The following is a 19,959-nucleotide window of genomic DNA, read 5'->3' as shown; positions in this document are numbered from 1 at the left end:
AGTCACGCATGTGCAAGTCTCAAGTAATTTTTTCTCGGGCAAGTCAAGTCACCTTATTATTGCAATTTTACCTGCAGAATCTGATCTTAATAAAGTGAAAACACAAAGATATAAGTAACTGTCAGTAAACATCATTGGCCAATGTGTCCAACCTGTCCACCCCGTATCATATCAAGCTAACGTTAGCTAACTACCGGCTAGGCTAACAGGATAATATTAGCTAATTTGACGAGCACTTACTGGTCAGAATGGATCTTCAAATGACGAACAAAGTTCGAAGTTATGCTAGATGCTTAACACTCAAGTCATTCAAGTCATCGTGTCTCAAGTCAAGTGCCGAGTCTTTAACTTCCAAGTCCGAGTCGAGTCTCAAGTCTTTTATTTTTTGTCAACTCAAGTCATCAAAACAGCAACTCCAGTCGACTCGTGTCCAAGTCACAGTGACTTGAGTCCCCATCTCTGCAGTACGGTCATTCTGCAGACACTTTTATCCAAAGCGACTTACAATAAGTGTGTTCCACATCGGTAGGCAAAAGAATTTCAGGTCACAAGAAATCACAAGTGCATTTCCTTCCAAAACCAAACAGCTAAGAGCATAACTAGTGCTAGAGTAAGTGCAGTAAGTTAGGTACCAAAACAAATGGGAAGACAATTTAGAAAACAAAGACCCTCAGTGAATAATTCCCTATGATATAGACCAGTGAGCAGTGCTGACCAACATGTCATTGGGGTCATCAGGTGGGAACCTCCTTTCATCAGTGTTTCATCTAGTTGGACCCACGACACCTCCAGGAGGCTAGAGAAAATGAAGTTGATCTGAATTCTCTTACATGAGGCAACAAAGACAACAACACTTTTTTCCTCTGCACATGTTTTGCGTCAGACTGTTAGCAAAGAGAGGCTAACAGATGGATCTGCTATCACTGTGGTTGATCCAGGCTCATGTGCGATGAAATAAGTGTTTTCTCATTTTGAATAATGATTTTTAGATGCTGAGAATCAATTTCTGGATGTGTAGCTCTTCATCCGTCTTCCCACACTCGAGGCAGGTTTCAGAACGGCTACGCAAATATCAGCAACATTCGCTTCGGACCTCTTGGAATGTTTACCCACAAAGCTCCCAAAGTAACAGAGTGAGATGATGTGCGATTACAGCAGGAGCGATTACCCAGGAGCGTTTACAGCAATGTGTTTGCTGATAACATTGCTGCTTCATCTGCTTCTACTGGCTTTCATATTGCTTTCCACCCCCTCATTAATATTATGGTACACCCAAACACAAGCAGAATACTCATCATCATGCTGTTATTCCCAAAGCCAGATTTCTCACTAAGCTGAGGTGTCTCTCTGGAGTATTTCCAGTTGTGAGAGCACACTCAGCGCATGCGCTAAAAGGCAACCACTGAGAAAGTTTGACCTGAATCTTTAGACAGAATGAATGAAAAGGGCTTGTATGTGGGGGGGCTATATCTCCAGGAACCACAGGCACTGTGGCAGAAATGATCACAAAGGCTAGAATTGTCTGTAAATACTCACATTGCAAAGATGTGCAATGAAATTTAAGGAATCTCAATCATTTATATACATAAACGACATTATTTCATGCTATTAAAAATACACCAAATCTAAAAGATGTAACAAATAAATTTAATGTCATATGGAGTATCTCATTTAATTTAAATTCAAAGCAGAAAGCTTAAAGTTAAATGTGTAGATTTCTGTTCATTTTAGCTGCAACCATGTCGAACCTGCAGGGTCTCACAGCTTCAGGGAGCGTTCAGAAACTTTAGAAACCCTTAGTTTTACTAAGTAAATAAAATATCTGAATCAGAATCTGAGCCAGGCTTCCAAAAACTATTGTAGATATATTTTTAAGTATGACATACAGTACATGTCATTCTCTTCTTTTATCCTTCAAATATCTGGCGCACATCTTAAATCTGTCAGCCTCCATAAATCACCGTCCCATTTTAATGCAGCTTCTTCCCAAGCTGCCAAAAACAGACGTTTTCAGAGGATGCTGTGGGTTGGAGGGTGGGTGAGCATTTGATCTCAGGGACATTTTACCACTGTGTTGCATCACCTCTGTTGCAAACAACACTCTGAAGACTTTGGGAACTGAGGAGACAACTTTTACCAGCTACAGTTTTGAAAGTTAAATGTTTTTTCCAAAGCTTGTTTGATATAGATGAACGGAGCTCAGAGCCCTGTTTTTCATATCTTTCCGTGGTTGTTCGTCACAGGGGTGCACAGTGCTGTGGTGGTTAGTACTGTCACCTAAGAGTGTTCGATCCCCCACTTGGGGCCGTAATGTATGGAGTTTGCATGTGTAATCGGTGTGAAACCTCTGCGTTGTGTTAAGGCTTGTACGAATGGAGGTCTTTAATTTTTATTCTACTCTTTCTAAGGTCTTTATTTTCCTCAACCTTTCTCCACCGAACATCAGAAAAAAGGCGAAACCGCATACTTCTCCTACTACTCATACTAACTGTTTGAGTTAGTATGCGAGTTTGAGTAAGCGAGAAGTTCCCGGATGCATACTAGATTCTCCGAAATTTTGGGCATCATGAGGTTACTACTCATACTCAAACTATCCAAGATGCAACGTAACGTGACGTCGCCGATCGTCATTTCCTGTCAAAACGGCAGTTTCAAGCTAGCTACAACGAGGGTAGGTTCACTTCCTGTTTTCAAAACAAAAGCACCAATTGTATCGTAATGGATGATAAAAGGCAACGGGTATTTTATTTTGTGAAAATACCCAGAAGTGCGTTGCTCACTGCGGCTAGCTTTAGTAGCGCCGAATTCGTGGGAACAAAATTGTAAACAGCCGGTATTTTGTCAGGTTTTCAACACGTTGGGGATCTAAACGACTACTTTCTCACCTGAAAATGTTTCAAATGTTGCTAAAGTTTACAGAGTTTAGAGTTTAAGGGAAATCAGCTTCAGGCCGGCTGATTTCGGCTCGTGCAGGAGCGAAATGCATTGTGGGTAAACGCTACAATTTTGCGGCTAGCTACTAAAGCTAGCCGCAGTGAGCAACGCACTTCCGGTTATTTTCACAAAATAAAATACCCATTGCCTTTTATCATAGGGAAAGCCATTACGATACAATTGGTGCTTTTGTTTTGAAAACAGGAAGTGAACCTACCCTCGTTGTAGCTAGCTTGAAACTGCCGTTTTGACAGGAAATGACGATCGGCGACGTCACGTTACGTTGCATCTTGGGTAGTTTGAGTATGAGTAGTAACCTCATGATGCGTACCCAACATTTCGGAGAATCTAGTATGCATCCGGGAAAAAAGTCAGTATGAGTAGCAGGAGAAGTATGCGGCTTCGAACACAGCCAGAAACCAAACAGCAACAAAAGCCAAGCATGATCGTGACTGGATAGGCTTTCAGCCCCTCATGACCCTAATTGAATCAAGTGGGTATAGAAAATGAATGGAAGTACTTTTAACACTTAAACATTCCCGGGTGAGAGTACATCTTCATCCTCATTTAAGCATTTGTGGCGAAGTGGATGAACTCTGTCATCAAGTCAAAACTAATAGAAAAAGGAAAACATTCGGACTGATTTCCTAAAACGATTCAAGTCCAACTCAGAACGTTGTGATTCAATTCAATTTCCACTTTTTGGTACATTATTAAAACATTTCGCTTTGCTTTTGTCGAGCCTCTCTGGGTAAAAATGGCTGCCACACATCTGCCTTCGGGCATGACGGCGCTGCTGTCAGAGCTGCTGCTCCTGTCATCTCTTCCCGCTCCTCACAGACCGTGCCGGGCCTTCCAAACATGTCTTGGTTCTCAGTGTCCGTCGTGCAACCAGACTCCTAACACAGATGAAGCTGAAAATATTAAACAATTGTATTAAACGATATTGGATTTTGCACCACATTGTACAATCCTGCAGCATTTACTGTGAAACTGCTGTGAACCAACGTTGCTTTTCCACAGTTTGTCATGAGATCAGACAGAATGTCCCAATTTATTTCAAATTAGCAGCCTGGCTCTGCATCGTACCAGCTTCCCTCCCAGTAAAGAAAATCCTCGTGAGGCTTCTCCTGTCATGACACAGAAACCCACTCATGTGCGCAGTTTGTCTGCTAAGTTTCTTCAAAGAGGTTTACTTCATAACAATGTGAAGCTGAGGAAAAGAGAGACGGCTAACTGGATCCCTGCCTTACTCAAGAGGTTAAAGAAAAAATAAGACAGGCCAGTTTAATGTGTGCTTATTTTCTACCAATTAAATGTCTGGAAACAACAAGCATGTGTTGAGTTGTGCAACAGCTCAAAATATTACATTTTCTGTTGTTTCAGCTTCATAATTTACTAAATTGAGCATCTTTGTTACATCAATTATGCAAACAAATTTCCACGTATGTCCATATATGTTCACGTGTGCGTTGCACTCCCATTAAAACGCAGGCAAAGCGCACACTGGATGAACTTTTGCACTAGCTGAAATTCAAAGACAATGTTTCCACACAAGCGGAGAAAGCCTCTGCATCAACTCAGGCTGCTGCACACAGAGCTGTGGAGCTGGAAAGGATGAATATATAAGCAGCACGGGGACGCAGCATCTCTCCCAGCAGCTCCAGCCTCATGTTTTTCAAACAGTCAAAAAACTCTGGAAAACACGAGTCTCTCCTCTCCGCCGGGGGATTGCAGAAGCTCTAACAAGGAATCAGAGGAGCCCAGTGAGTGTTTAAAATAATTATTTTTTTGTTTAAAAAAAAAAAGAAAAAAGCATCATCTTCTTCTGTCTCCTACGGAAGCATATTGCATTCACTTAAAAAAACCTAAAAAAAAAAACCTGGTTTTTCTTTCTAATTTGTTTTTGGGTTTGTTTTTCGGGGTAATTTTTTCTGTTTTTCTGTCTAATTTATTTTTTATTTGTTTTTCGGGGTAATTTTTTCTGTTTTTCTGGCAAATTTTTTCTCCCTCGTAAATATCGAGATACTTTGAAATCCCGCGAGATTATCCAGCCTGCAAGTGACTCCGGTGGACCTAAGGTGACTCCTGGCCCCGCCCATACATGCCCCATCTTGAACACTTTGAAACATTGCTATGTCTAGGAGATCTGAACGGGCTTTCCTTCTGAACAACCGCAAAGTCTTCAGGTGCCTGCGTAAAGTCGACAAACTAATAGTTCTACCATCTACATGACTTAAAGACAGGACTATCTCCCAGTGTCTTAAACCCAGGTCAAAGTAAAACTTGATTAAACTAAACAAACCAGTCATGTTTGTTTCCATTAAATCGAGCCCTCATAAAGGAATGAATGCGTTGATTGTCGCTTTCTAAACTAAAAAAAAAAAAATTGCCCCGAAAAACAGAAAAAATAGCCAGAAAAACAGAAAAAATTACCCCAAAAAAACAAACCAAAAAATAAATTAGACAGGAAAAACTGTTTTTTTTTTTAAGTGAATGCAATACTCTTCCGTAGTCTCCCACACCCGTTTCCCCTTTTCTTTTCTTTCTCAAGCCAACGTGTGCCTTCTCATTAGTTTTCAGCTTTTTTCCCCACCTCTCTCGGAGGCTAAATGGAGCTCCCCTGGATGGCAACATTCTCACTTCTGATGTGGGTGCTGAAGTTTGCTTGGAAGATGGTCTCCTGTTGTAATCCTTGCCAGGATTGGCGGTATGTGTAACAACCTCGCCCCCATCTCCCCTAAATTTAGTTGTTGCATGGCAGAGTTTCAAAACCAAACAAAGAGTCAAAAAGATCAGTGGGAGTAATATTTTAACCATTTTCTTCATTTTCTTCATTTCAGTTATTTGAACAAAATGAAATGACTGCAATATCTTCCAAACTAACCCAGTGGGTGAAAATGTTGCTGTTTACGTGGCTCAGTTTAGCACAGATGGGGGGGGAATATTCTCCCGCTTGGATACTACAGCAGAACAGTTGCAGAGTGATGATACTGGAGCATGTTAGCTCAAACTTAGACTCTTCTGATGTCTGACAACTTGAACATCTGTCCACAGACCTGAGCTGAGCTGCACAGAAACCCAAAAGTCTTCTCGTTTTTCCAGCAGATAAAAGGAGTCCCTGATGTAGCATCCGCGTTCTGATGGACTCTGACAGCCAGCTCGATTTCACTGTTGTGCTTCTGAAACACACCAACGAGATTTAGTAGTTTGTGTGACTGGACAGCCCGAGACAAAGAAACAAAGGGGATGGTATGCTTTTACAGCAGTTTTCTAGGTATTATGTCATGTACTTAGCTGTCAGACCAGCTTGGGATCACACAGAGGAGCTCTATCAGGCTGCATCATGTAAGAATTAAAGCACATTCTGTATTTCAGACCTGACAGCAAATATTCTCTGCCTTTAACTTGGGCATCAGAAACTGAAACTGGCTGATTTGTGCATTTCAACAATGCTCTTGGATCCCCAAATGATGCACATGCATCATGCAGAATGATAAGAGCAAGCTGTAACTTGCACTGATGCATGTATGCATTTGTTTTACTGTCTTCTTTTCCTTTCATTCCATTTGTAATATTCTAATAAGATTTAACGTAGTTTTTTTCTGTATTTTCATTCAGCAAATGTTACATTTTTATAGAAAAGTTTAATTTAAAGCTGCTTTCTCTTTGTAGGGAGTTTCAGATCAGTTGTTAGCTTTCAGATTTGTTGATGCCTTCATGGCTGTGGCAGCTAAAAGCTAAAAGTGATGATTTTAGTTAACATCACAGCCGTCTTCTGTCTCCTCTGCTGAGAGACAACAGTGACAGAAAGGGTACAAAGAGGTTGCTTATTAGGGAAAATGTGCAAACAAGTTGACAAAGCAGCTGCCTTTCTGATAAGGAATTGATTTGGGAGTAGAGAGGATGTGGTGAAATAACAGCAAACTCACCTGTGTCAGGCACGCAATGAGTGAATGTGAAAATAGATCAATTCTATCAACAAGAAGAAACTTTGAAGGTAAAACATCAAATGCATGCGCGTACATGAGGCTGACTTTCATATATACCTTGCCAGATGAAGCAGAACGGTGTCTGAAATGAGAGTTAAAGTCAGTCTGGTGACACATGGCCTGAGAGGAAACGTAACGGCAACACATATGAGGGATGAGAGCAGCGTCGGATCGGCTCGCAGGCCTGAAAATCATTAGACAAGAATAGTGATGGTGAGTTTGACACCAGCTGAAAGCAGATCCGAACTACTGAACATGAACAAAAGCCTCGTAAATAAATCAATAGAAATCAGTTAATGGTCCAAGGCTGAACGATATATATCGTTATCGTATCAATATCTAGATATGAACATTCAAGATATTAATATCGCAAATTCAACGATATAGATTTCCCCCGCATATGCATCGTTTTTACGCTCGCCCTCATGTACAGCTGAAGCCAGCCAATGACAAACATCCGAGGGAGACGGAGACGCACTACATTCACAGCGGGGAAATTGAAAAGAGAAACATCATGAGGCCGGTGCAGAACATTCGACGGATTTAGTGGCAAAAAATAAGTCATTCTCCATTATTTGGAGGTGTTTTGGATTCAGAAAAGAGGATGTGAACCAGAGCGAGGTGTTGTGCAGGGCGTGCTTGGCAAAAATTGCGACGGGGTAAAGGCCTCGGTATACTTCTCCGTCGCTATCCGTCAATCCGACTCTGTGGTCACTAAACCTTTCGAATTCTCCGTCGGGATGTTGGATCCTCAAGGCGAACGATGGCGACCGAGAGAGAAAGACTGTTGTTGGAGTTGGAGCTTGTTGATTTTGAAATGCAAATAATTTTGACCAAATGTTGACCGGCACACAGTAAACTCTTTCAGAAATGGCGGTGCTGTTGTTCTGAGAGGAAGGAGCTAAACCGGAAAAGTGATTCCGGAAATGATGTTGCTAGCCGACCAATCTAGATTGCAATCGACGTGGTGCCCAGAAAATGGTTCGGACGCTGGACAAACGCTACAAACATATTTTAATTAAGTGGCCATTCCAAAAATTTATAACGAATGTAAAATGAATGTTTAACCACGGAGCTGTGGTCGAGCCGGACGACTGAACCTTACATCAGTTTAACATTTTATAACATTTTATAACAACAAAAACCCGATGTCTGCAGACGTGCTTCTTTTGCATTATGATGTTTTTTTATTTTTCAGAAAAATGCTTAGTTTTCACTGAACCCAGAGTCATATCGTATCGATATCGAGATATCTGACAGGAATATCGAGATATGAAATTTTGTCCATATCGTTCAGCCATAGTAAATGGTCCAAAACATCTTCTGAAAATGATATGTTTCTCCTTTAAACATTCAGACTTCAGACTTATTTAAAACTCCTTAAAAAGAATAAAACAGCTGAAAACAACCCCAAAACTGTCCTGTAAACAGAGAAATGAGAGGTAAACTTTTAAAGCTTTCATTCTAAATGACGGACTTTGCCCTGATATTTATTGATAATATTTAGAATATTGTATTCCTTCGCTCCAGGCTCAAACAAAGGAATGAATGCATCAGATCAAACTGGGTTAACGTACAGGCTGAGAGGCTTTAAGAAGTTACCCGTCCCAGGGTCCAGATCCATAAAGGATGCTGACACTAATGTGACGTTTCAGCCTTTTCCTGCCCACAAACTGCTATTTATAAAGGAAAAGGCTTCTCGTCTCATCTTTCAGATGCATTAAAACCTGATGTGGGAAAGAGTTTGTGGGAAAAAGGCTGATTTTGTTTCATATCACCAGTTTTTGGGTCATTATAGATAACTCTGGCTCTGTGGTTGTTGGAAGACGTTGCCGGCGTGACTTTGAGAAGACAAGAAATATTTAGGGATGCTTCTGTGTTTCTGGCAGCAGATGAAAGTTGGCCCATATGCCGCAGTAGAAATCCGATATCTGAGGAAACAGCCAACGCACACAGCGCTCCATCTGCAGATCTGTGTCTCGCCCTGACCGTACGCACCATGCTGCCCGGTGGAAGCTGTCACGCTTTTTGGACTCTCGTATGTAATGCAACCACTTCTTATTTGACCTCTGCAGGCTCCTCTGTTTTGAACTTGGAGCCGAGCATTTCTGCTATTTTAGATGATTCCACAAGTAAAACAGCCAAATAAAACCGATTTAATTTCCTTTATCTTGGTTTCACATTAGATAACTTTGCACTTCTTCTTAGCTGCTGCTTCTATTACTGAGCCTTGTTGAGTTGTGGTGTTTATTATCTAAATTACTCTGCACCCATTCGAATATTCTGTGGTTGTACCTATAGTTTCATAATTAATTAGCATATAAAAACACCACATGTATATATGGCTTCATGAAGAGGAATACTTGTGCATTCATTCAGATTTAATCCAGAAACTCTGCACCGTTCTCAGTATGTTTATTGTATTTGGATTCCATAAAAATTGAACTGGAGATTTATCTTAATGCATTTATATAGGTCTTAATGTGTGTTTGACTATAAGGTTTTTGGTACATCTGGTGATTTTTATCTGTTTACATTGTCACTTGATTAACTTAGTTTCTTTCTAAAAGCATAAATGACAGAAATTTGCTCCAATAACTCCAACCTTTTTTCTTTGGAAGGGACATAAACCCCTTAACGCTTTTCAGGGATTAAACCTGCTTCAATTAAAACAGTTGAATCCACAAAAACTATTCATTTAAGCTATTCATTCATTGGAGTCATTGACTTGGAAAGTTTCCTAATGGAATTTTCCAGTAAAAGAAGAAATGAGCCATTATTAACTGTCCCTTGATGATTCCTCTTTCTTTGCCTTGCTTTCTCTCATTCAGCAGAAGAGAAATCCCTTGCTTCCCCATTCACCACCAACATGTGTGCGCGTGGATCTTTGTGCATAAATATGGAAATGGCTTCTGCCAAACTAGCCAAAACTAGGCCATCGTCTCCTCTGTGAGCACCTGAATAAAAGTGAGAGGGAGATAGTGGGCAGAGGTGAAAAGCTTAATGAAATATCTCACTCCAGCAGGTTTGCTGCTTCTTTACACAGATTAAACTGACTTTGTTCCATATTACACCGCCCACGTAAGAACAAAAACAATAACACGCAGAGCTGACTGAAAATCTTTAGCCACTCCTCTTTGCTTTTTGTTTTACCTCCAAGCAGCCAGACTTTCTTGGAATCTTTTAAAGTGGTCTTCGGCAACAGTTCTCCAGGCTTTGTGAAGGTCTTTTAGAGTTTTTCTTACATTATTTTCTGCTTTTTCACTCATTTTCTGTCCAGTCTTTGTACCTGAACATTTTCAGATGAATCATTCAGGCAGAAAAAAGGCTCCTAACTCAAGGGATGAACCAGTGTTCATCCACACACAACAGACAACTTAGCAAAGAAGCCATTTTAAATTGGATCTTTGAGGCTTTTGAAAGGTCTTTCACAGTTTATCTTTTGAGATCGGCTACTTTCCACTCATTTGCAGTCCAGTCCTTGTGCTGACCATTTTTATTTTGTTTGTTTTCGTTAAGCCACTTAACTCTGACCTATGAATCATTCACAAGCATTAAAAAAAGATACAGAAAGGACGGAACCAGACACATAACAGACAAATTAGCAAAGAAGCCATTTTAAATTGGATCTTCAGGCACTTTGTTCCCAGCAGCCTGTCACAGAGACACATCATTAGTTCCCATTTATTTAGCTGCATGTGTGAAAAACAGCAAAGATAACACAGTCTGACAGACAGAAAACAGGATTTCTGCAGCAACAAGGTGATTCCCAAAGAGCTGTTAGCTGAAAACTTGGCATATCTCAGCATGGTGTGCAGTGTGTCCTTAAAACATTTGAGGAAACTGGACAAGTGGAGGACAGAAGAAGAAGTGTCAGGCCTAAAGAACTATCTACAGCAGATGAACAGGATCTGAAAGTGATGTCCTTAAGAAAGAGGAACTCAACATGAACTATGTGACCTGTTCTTTATTTGGTGTAAAGTGTTGCATCTTAGTAATAATAAACATGCACTTTTTATCCTTTTTATCAACTTAAGAATCTGGTTGTGACAAACACAATGACCTATGGAGCATTATCTGAGTTACATGCAGCAATAGAAACATATGATCATAGAAAAAATTAGACTGACTCTGATTGGTAAGGCTGTCTCTTATGTGTCATTCGCACAAGATATCTGATCACTTTGAACCAAGTACTGCAATGCTGAACTTGTGTTTCGTTTTATTTCCTTTTAATTATCATTTATTTCTTTTTTATTTCTATTAATTTATTTCTTTTTAATTATATATTTGTGTTACCTGCCGATATAGATATTTTTCTTTTTTATTGAACTTATTTATATATTTATGCATTTATTTATTTTAAGTATTATTATTTATTTAATCTATTCTTTTATTAATTCATTTATTTGTTTATTCAGTTATTTTTTAAATTTTTTAGTATTATTATTATTTATTTATTTAATCTATTCTTTCATTAATTAATTAATTAGTTTATTCATTCTGCTGTTGGCCCAAGCCTCATCAGAAATGGGCTCCATGGAAGGGTGGCTGTCAAGAAGCCGTTCTTAAGGAAGGGAAACAGGGAGAAAAGGCTGAGCTGTGCCAAAGGACACAAGAAGTGGGCTGAAAATCAGTGCATGCATTACACAGGGAGAAGCACGCAGAAGCATTTTTGGCATAATTTAGCCACAAAAGAAGTCTGCAGGTTTGTGATTTTTCAGCTAGTGAGACGGAGCTGGACATGACACACGAGCAGGTGGAGGGACGGTCAGGACGGAGCAGGTGGAGGCCACGCAGAGAGAAAAAAGGCTGTGAGGCAGAACAAGTGAAGGACAGAGAGACAGAGGAGTGTTGGAGGTGTTAATCAGGAGCTGCAGGTGGAGGTGTGTGTGTAAGCTGCTCTGACAGTATCTCAGGGCTACATCAGGGGCTATTAGTATTTTGCAGCACGAACACACACTTTGACAGGTCAGCCGCCACTGCCCGCAGAGAGACACAGAACTCGTGTGTGGAAGTGTGTGTGTGGATGCTTTTGTCCTCCAATGATGTGTTTATCTCACCTCCAGCTGAACTCTGATGATCTGAACTACACAGAACCTGAACACCACCCACTCATCGTTAAATAAGAAGGATTTACAGAGCATCTGAACATCAGAACCCTCTTTTTCCCTTCTCAATCCCCTCTCCTGTTCTTTAATTCGGTCTCTTTTTATCACTCTTTCCCCCTCACTTTCGTCCTGTCTCCTTCTCATTTGCCTGCCATCCAGCAGTGAACAGAACGGAGATGGCACGGATCACAACATTGAATTATGCAGATCTAATTCATGCCACTGAAAGAGCTCTGCAGCAGTGTCAACGCATTCTCATTCCTCTCCTGTCACAATGCTTTCGCTTGATCAGGAGGCCCGTGCGTTGCTTCCTGAATGTGAAAGTTACCAATTGTTAACTTTTAGGCAATTGTGTCTGATATTAAAGCAATACAAAGTAACTTCTCAAAAAGCCCACTCTGGAGCTCCCCCTAGAGGCTTGGAGGTAATGTACGGTTACACTGTCGTAAATACAACACCCTTTCACTTTCACGTTTCACGTTTGTTGATGAACCGGCGAGGAGTCAGAAGGTGCAAGCTATGTCGACCGAGAAGGTAAGAGTGATCAAATGTACCTGAGAGCGTGAGACGGGTCTATTTGTTTTTTTTGGTAGGTGTGCCAGAAAGCAAGTCGAAGTACTTCCGCTCAGCTCCCGGGCCGCTCCAGCAAAGTTACATAGCGCAGTTTTTCCAACTCAGACCTCTGAAGGGCATAGGAGACAGGCCAATCGTAATATTAAAACTCATTCGAGCCGCACAATTTTTTTCAAGCTGTTATTTTAAGGTAGAAATGTTACATAGTATTGTTTTAAGTGTAATGAGATACTCAATAAGACAAATGTACTTGGTAAGATTTAGATTTTTTCCAGTCGTCCTGTTTTCTCTCTTCTTCTTTTTCCTCTGTCTTTCATTCCTTTTAACCTATAGCTCTCTTTACTTTGCATCTTTTCTTTACACCCTTTCCTCTCACCCCCCTCTCCTTACTCTCCTCCATCACCATCTGTCCTTCTTCCCTTCACCCCTGCCATATTTAGTCTTTTTTTCTTTTAATCCTCCTCTTTTTTTCTGTTCACTTAGCATCCTCTCTCCTTGATGACTGTCCTCTTTTTTTGGCTTTCTCGTCTCACCACATCATATCTTTCCTTTCCATGCCTCCTGTTCAGCATCATCTTCCTCGTATCGCCCTCCTCCATTCCTCTCATTTATTCCTCCCCTCTGGACCCTTCTCATGTATCCCTTTTCACTGTGAGTGTGTGTTTCGCACACACTTGGATGCATCCTCACGCGTAAACACACGCTTTGGGAGTAAGGAAGCTTGTTCTTATCTGCTCCAACATCAGTCATCCGTCAGCACAACTTTTATCTTTTCATCCCTCTCTCTCTCTCTCTGCCAGTCTTTCACCGTGTCTCTCTTCCTCCATTTTCTTTCTTTCCTTCGCTTAGTCTCTCATTCTTTTTTTCAACCCACTCGTTCCCTCAGAAGCAGCCCGTCTTTATCTTCTTATCGTTCCTCTCTGCTAGAGCTGCTGAAGAAATCAACTGCAGGAAAAAACAGAGGCGGAGACGGGGAGTTAGAGGGATGAGGAGGCAGAGAGGTGCATCATGGGATGCAATATGACAAAAACATGGCACACATCTTGTGTTTTTTATAAAGGAAGGACGGCAGAGACGCTGGTTTCTGAACAAATGTTAAAAACTCGCTAATTAGGTCATAAGCAACGGTTAAAGGCAAGTTTCTTAAATCATTTGTTTCATATTAGGTTTTCTGTCATTATTTTGTGTTTACATTTTATTTATATTTAGTTTAAAAACATCTCTTTATCCCTTGTTTACATTTTTAAAACACAGAAGTCTTCAGTCAGCCCTCCTTTCTTTACACATCCAGAAATAAACTGAGAATTATTGAAACCTTAAACATGAGCATTTTTTCCTCTTTCTTAAGGACATCACTTTCAGATCCTGTTCATCTGCTGTAGATAGTTCTTTAGGCCTGACACTTCTTCTTTTGTCCTCCACTTGTCCAGTTTCCTCATGTTTTAAGGACACACTGCACACCATGCTGAGATATGCCAAGTTTTCAACTAACAGCTCTTTGGGAATCACCTTGTTGCTGCAGAAATCCTGTTTTCTGTCTGTCACACTGTGTTATCTTTGCTGTTTTTCACACATGCAGCTAAAGAAATGGGAACAAATCTTAATTCCAGTCTAAAACCCACAAAGAGCTTCTAGATTATTAATTTCTGGTGGCAGAAAACAGTTTAATCATTTAATTTATATGAATTGTTCCATAATTAGTCATTAGATTATATTTTATATTCCTTTTTTAAGCTTTAAATTGAATCTTATTTACTTTTTCTTGATGTTGTTCAACATATAATTCTTATTATTGTCCGTTTTTTCCTACTTTTCTACTTTTAGACGTGATAACAATAATTATTTTGGGATTAGGATTTTTTTTAAACTGAATTTCTTATATAAATTTGACTCTTTTGGTAACTGAAAGCAGTTTTAAACGTAAATGTACAAAAAAGTTGAAACTATGAAGCTGTTTTTCATAGATGCAGCTAAAGAAATGGGAACAGATGATGTGTCTCTGTGACAGGCTGCTGGGAACAAAGTGCCTAAAGATCCAATTTAAAATGGCTTCTATGCTAAGTTGTCTGTTATGTGTCTGGTTCCGTCCTTTCTGTATCTTTTTTTAATGCTTGAATGATTCATAGGTCAGAGTTAAGTGGCTTACTGAAAAGAAACAAAAGGAAAATGGTCGGATACAAGGACTGGACTGCAAATGAGTGAAAAATCAGCAGATCTCTAAAGAAAAACTGGAAACGTATTGCTCCAGACCACTTTTAAAAGAGTCTGGCTGCTTGGAAGCAAAATATAAAGAAATGACTGGAGGATCATCCGGCTCATGACTCAAACATTACAAAAGACTCAGAGAGCAGAGAGGCAGGTGGAAGAAAACCAGGAAGTAATTCACAGCCAAACTACTTATTTATCTAAAGGTTTCTACAACTTTTAAGCTAAAATATGTCTTTCTTTCTCTTGGACTGCCATGCTTATTCTTGCCAGGCCGATGAGCTAAAACTGCTTACCTTATTTGATGGATTATTCAGATTTGACCTGTTTGTGGAAAACTCAACTCAATCCCTTCATACTTCATGGCCTACACCAGGGCTGTGTTTAAAACCGCATACCACATACTACATACTTCCATTCTGCATACTGATCGATCAGACAGTATGCAGAGCGTTTACCCACAATGCATTTCGCTCCTGCTCGAGCCTTAAATCAGCCGGCCTGAAGCTGACTTCGCTTAAGCTCTAAACTCTGTAAACTTTAGCAACATTTAAAACATTTTCAGGCGAGAAAGTAGTCGTTTAGATCCCCAACGTGTTGAAAACCTGACAAAATACCGGCTGTTTACAATTTTGTTCCCACGAATTCTGCGCTACTAAAGCTAGCCGCAGTGAGCAACGCACTTCCGGTTATTTTCACAAAATAAAATACCCGTTGCCTTTTATCATAGGGAAAGCCATTACCATACAACTGGTGCTTTTGTTTTGAAAACAGGAAGTGAACCTACCCTCGTTGTAGCTAGCTTGAAACTGCCGTTTTGACAGGAAATGACGATCGGCGACGTCACGTTACGTTGCATCTTGGGTAGTTTGAGTATGAGTAGTAACCTCATGATGCATACCCAACATTTCAGAGAATCTAGTATGCATCCGGGAACTTAAAAAAAGTTAAAGTCAGTATGAGTAGTAGGAGAAGTATGCGGTTTTGAACACAGCCCTGATGTTCATTTAGAGACTACTAACAGTCTATGTTGTTAACTTAAATCAGCAAACCAGAAAGCCAAATAACACACAATTATCCAGGAGGAAATGCTAAAATGCTCACACATCAATCAGAACCATCGATAGATGGATAAAAGGGCTTCGATCAGTTTGCTTTGGAAGAATGGGGCAGGAAAGATGCAACAGGGGAGGGGCAGGAGGGAGAGAAAGGCCAAAGCCAAGAAGAAGAGATGCTGTGCTGGACGGGTTTATTCATTTATTTATTAATTTATACGTTCCAGTCATTTGGAAGTTGTGCCTTTAGGTGTAGAACATAAGCTTTTATTTCTTTTACTGTGTTTATCATATAAACATGATTCTTATTATGGGTTGAAATCAGAGGTAACACTGGTCATTGCTCTGTGTTTTGCCTAAGAGAACATTTTTACGTGTGTTTTGGGTTTTTGCCATCAAGCTTGCATGGTTTGAAATGAAGAGTGTGACCTGGAGTTATGGATGTGTGTGCAGACCTTTTGGAGATTGCAGCATAATTTCATTTCATTTGTTTAAAGAGTTTGGAAAAGCTTGAGAGTTTTAGTAAAATAGTAAAAATATGGCAACTGAATGCATACACTGGAAAAAATGCCCCTCCAAAAATAAGTAAGAAAAACAACAAATAAAAGACGTTTTTGCTTGAAATAAGCAAAAAAAATCTGCCAATGGAACTAGTGAAAATCGGTTTGTCAAGATTTCTTGAAATAAAATGTGATATTTAGGACTTTTGAGATAAAAGTGATCTTGAAATTAGCTTAAAAACCTCTTCAAATGAAAAAAAAAGCTTGTTTCATGTGAAATATGACTCAAAACAAGATGTTTTCAAGACTTTTTCACTTATTCAATATTCAAGATGTATTGTATTAAAACAAGTCCCTATATCTGGCTGAAATGGTGCTTGTTAGGCAGTTGTGTCTTATATTAAGTGTAATGAGACACTCAATGAGACAAATATACTTGGTAAGATTTAGATTTTTTCCAGTGTATCTGTGTGAAATCTGCACATTCATGGCTGATGTGGCACATTTGTGAGGAAATTTTTTAGAAATTAACATATTATTGAGAAATAGACGTCGCCAATTTAAAGTGTTTTGATGCCAGAAGAAGACGGGGAAGTACAACAACACAGCAAGAACATTACCGGATGACATAATGGATTAAATATAGGAGAAAAATAGATGTGAATGATAGAAGGAAGGCAGAGGAAATGACTCGGATCATAAAAAACTATGACTCATAGGCTTGTCTCTGGAAGTTTAACATTGTGCAACCGGCTCTGGAAGTGTTGTTTCCTCACTTACTCACTGTGCCCCCAAACTAAAAATGAAAAAAGAAAATTAAATTGCGAGTTAATGAGGTGCCGATATATTATTTCACAGCTGGATTGTTGCGTGCAGTGACTGATGCTGCGTGCCGACCTGTTAATACAACAAATTAGGGGTTCAGCTGGTGTTCTAACCCGCAGCAAACCTCAGGAGGGGCTCCGGGGCTCAAGGACACAACGTCAAATCCACGACTAATTCAACTTTTTCCACGTGACCCAACGGAGCCGACATCCTGGTGAAAATAAAAAGAAGAAACAGAAAAGTTGCTTTCAGGCCGGTTGACACACAAATTGCACTGATCGGACTTCAGAGCCTCAGGTTGATCACAGTTAGTCAGCATGTTTCCTCAGAGCTGCACAAGCAAATATTTTCTGAGGAAAGCACATCTTATCTTTCTTTACTTCAAAGATGAGCAGCCACAGAGACGAGCTTCTTTCTTCTTGGCGAACGTTTTGGGATTTTGATAAATGATGCATTTTCTTTAGAAATCTGTTTCAAATAAAGTAGTATGGAAGCCCGTTTCCGCCATTTAATAAAAATAAATGTAGAAATACTAACTCATAATTATGAGATACTAAGACAAAATTCTGAGATATTTTCACACAGCAGTTCAAGTAGCAGCTGTTTGGTTGGGAAGATTGACACAGAAATGGATTGTGAGTACATTGAGGACTACTTTAAACGTGGCTTTACAACAAATGAAATAGTCCCTGATCGAAATTAAGCATGTGTGAAAATCTCATAATTTCGATTTAGTATCTAATAAATTTGACTTAGCATCTCATAATTATGAATTCGTATCTCATCATTTTAACTTAGTATTTCATAATTCTGAGATAGTATCTCATAATGTCGACTTAGTATCTCATAATTTCGATTTAGTATCTCATAATTATGAGATAGTATTTCTAAATTTACTTTTATTAAGTGGCAGAAACGGGCTTCCATAGAGATGAGCTGGGAGTGCTCAACTTTGGGGTCACATTGTTCCGAGTTTCTCTGTTAATGAACGCACCAAAGGGACGACCGTCACTCCCCAGGGTCCTAAAGAGGAACGCGTTTCTGCCCGTGTGTCAATGACGAAGCCTGTGATTTAAATTCAAGAAAAAAAGAAAGAAAATGAAGAAACAAAAGACAATTATATAATTAAAAAAACAATTATTCCAGCCAGTTTCATAACGCGTGGCTGGTGTTAATCGGGTCGGCCTTTGTTCAACAATGTTCATTGTTGTTTATCCATGAATTCAAATAATTCTACAATGGCTTTTTAGTGGAAACTCTTGGCCCATAGGGGATTACAAAAGTATTTTCCAGGCCTGGAACAGGATTTGGTATAAAGAGCATCCCAGAGAAGTGTTTCAGAGTCGAGTTGGACTTAGTTCTTCGCTCTGTGACAGACGGCAGAGAGTTGTATCGTATCTAAACCAATCAGCAGGTTAAATCAAATGAATGAATGAAGTGAAACAAAGCTGCCGGGATGCGGTCTTACACTGCTGCACTCATGTTTCTGTCCTTTGGGCTTCTCCCTCCTTCCTTCATTCTGCATTATTGTGTTGTGACGCGTATCTTCGAGACGTCTGGGGCTTTGACAAACCGCTCTGTTTGATGTCCTGGTTGATGCAACTCGTTTGAAAACCATCTGAAGAACATCTCCGAGCATCGTGACGGTACCTTTAATGATAAAAGTTCTGAAGCAACATTTTCTCCCCTTCAAACGACTTCATTATTCCAGCAAGACTCCAGTCCCGAGCCTCTGAAATCATGTTGAGTTATTTTACAAAAATACAGCAAAGGAGTCCCAGAGTTTGAGGAGGAACGCTCAAAGAATGGAAATGTTTTTAGAAATGTGAACGAAAAGAGGAACTATGTGGTGTTTTTAGTTGTATGGATAGTTTTTTCATGATTTATCCATCATATTCCACAAACTTAAGCTTTAGCTGATGGTTGGAGAAGAAAATGTGAAAGAATAAAATAACCAATCAATGAAATAATGTGAAAGTGTAAAAATAAATGAAAAGAGAAAAAAAGAACCTCATTTATTTATGTTTTAATTTATTTTCTTCTTTTCTCTGATATTCCGTCAGTATTTTAATTTATAAAGATAAATATACACTTTCACAAATAAATGTGAAAATTAATTAAAATGCTTTCAACCGCTCTTTTATGTTTCGTCCCTTTATTCTCTTATTTTACTTGAAATAACCATATTTATTCATGTATTTCTGTGCATAATCCCTAATTTATTTCCTCATTATTTTACCGATTTATTCGTAAGTGGGAAAAACCAGTCAAAATGCTTTAATTAAATTTCTCCTCTGTGTTTTTATTCAAATATTCCAACTACAGAACCTCGATGAATGACATAATTACACATGTAAATAGCTGTAAAACAGGCTGATGAGGTAAGCAGCAGAATTGTCTTTTAGCTTGTTCAGCTGCTATGATGTTGAGTTTTACTCATATCTGAAAAAGTCGGGCTTTAAAAGAAAACTGATGGCCGGAATAGACCAAGCAGACTGCTTCTGTTTCAAAATGTCACCAATCCATCAGTCTGAAAGGTAAAGGCCAGCTCTCTCATTACACTGTGTGTGTGTCTTTGCTCTTCCAGAAGGAGATGGCTCACACACACACACACTGCTATGCAGCGTATTTTAATGAGCCTCTTGGGGGTCATCTATAATTCATTTTCAACAGGTCTCTGTGTGTGTGTGTGTGTGTGTGTGTGTGTGAAGCAGTGAAGTGTCTCATAACACAAAGTAATCCCACCTAAATGGAGAAATAATCT

At 39.5% G+C, this 19,959-nt stretch overlaps 1 protein-coding gene across 1 annotated transcript in view; it reads left to right on the top strand.

Moving 5' to 3' along the window:
• galnt14 (UDP-N-acetyl-alpha-D-galactosamine:polypeptide N-acetylgalactosaminyltransferase 14 (GalNAc-T14)) overlaps positions 1–19,959 on the top strand; it is a 230,055-nt gene that overhangs the window by 116,082 nt on the left and 94,014 nt on the right. The gene's annotated exons all lie outside the window — the stretch shown is intronic.

The sequence above is a fragment of the Odontesthes bonariensis genome, chromosome 24 (assembly GCF_027942865.1).
Source record: "Odontesthes bonariensis isolate fOdoBon6 chromosome 24, fOdoBon6.hap1, whole genome shotgun sequence".
Classification (NCBI taxonomy): Eukaryota; Metazoa; Chordata; class Actinopteri; order Atheriniformes; family Atherinopsidae; genus Odontesthes; species Odontesthes bonariensis.
The sequence above is the reverse complement of the archived record's forward strand: the minus strand, read 5'-3'. Positions and strand labels throughout refer to the sequence as shown.